Source organism: Phragmites australis, chromosome 18, assembly GCF_958298935.1.
Source record: "Phragmites australis chromosome 18, lpPhrAust1.1, whole genome shotgun sequence".
Classification (NCBI taxonomy): domain Eukaryota; kingdom Viridiplantae; phylum Streptophyta; class Magnoliopsida; order Poales; family Poaceae; genus Phragmites; species Phragmites australis.
In genome coordinates this window covers 10563501-10564587 of record NC_084938.1, presented here as the reverse complement: position 1 = coordinate 10564587, position 1087 = coordinate 10563501, and positions in this window count along the sequence as shown.

Genomic DNA, 1087 nt, shown 5'->3' with positions numbered 1-1087 from the left:
TTAATAAAATAGGTTTAACCTTTATTAGTTCATAATTAATTGTTGGTAACCCCAAAATTGGTGAGGTCAATTCTGTTAATCTCATTATCTTATGCCATGTTCATTAAAAATACTCACACTCATGTTAAACATATTTAACTTCCTAATTTGATTTGAGTTTGATTTAAGATTAATTAAATCCATAACCTATTAAATGTTTAACAATAAAGTTAAATTAAGCAAATCCTTAAAGCTATAAACCCATAACATGAAGCATTGCATCTCCACTATTGACATACATTGTGGAGCATCCATCATTGCATATCATTCGTGCTCATCATTGCATATGTTCTTCAGTACTGAACGAAGATCCGGAGCGTGACGCGAGCACGATCGAGGACAATGCCAACCTTCCGCATTTCTGTAAGTTCTGTGCGGGAAGTATCGGGAAAACCCCGAAGCAGCAAGGCACACATCTAAGTATACTGCACCCTTCGTTCAAATTGAATGGAGTCTAAATTGATAAATTATGCTTTATATATGTTTGCATATGTTGAGTCCAGTGTCGGGCTGATATGGGTAGAAGCTATATTGATGCATAGTCTCTACCTTTACTTATTGATGAATCCTTATCCTTGTAGCCTTGATGATATAGTTGGTGTCTAGCTTCAAGGATTATTCAAAATGCTTAGCAATGCTTAAGTCCTCGGTAGATGTCGAGTGATGATGCTGCCGTTGTTCACGAGCCTAGGGCTTAATCACTGTTCACAAATACAAAGATGAGGTTGAGATGATAGTTGAGATGTGAGATTGAGACGAGATGTGGATGGTGTTAGGGGTATCTTCTGCGCAAGAGGAATCCTCTGGGTAGTTCGGGAAAGGAGCCCATATGCCATAGACCACTTGTATCATTTAAGGTCGTTCGTCAGTGCAGTTGGCTCTAGCAGTTTCCGTACTCACCGCATGTTGATCTAACGGTAAGGTAATCCGATTATCATATGTCGTGCCTACACTTGCTTTGCGGCTCTATGACACGTAAGAGAAAAAGAAAAAGAGAAGCAAGATGTCGGGCAGCCGGAGCGTGGCCGGGACTTGCTCGCGGTAACCC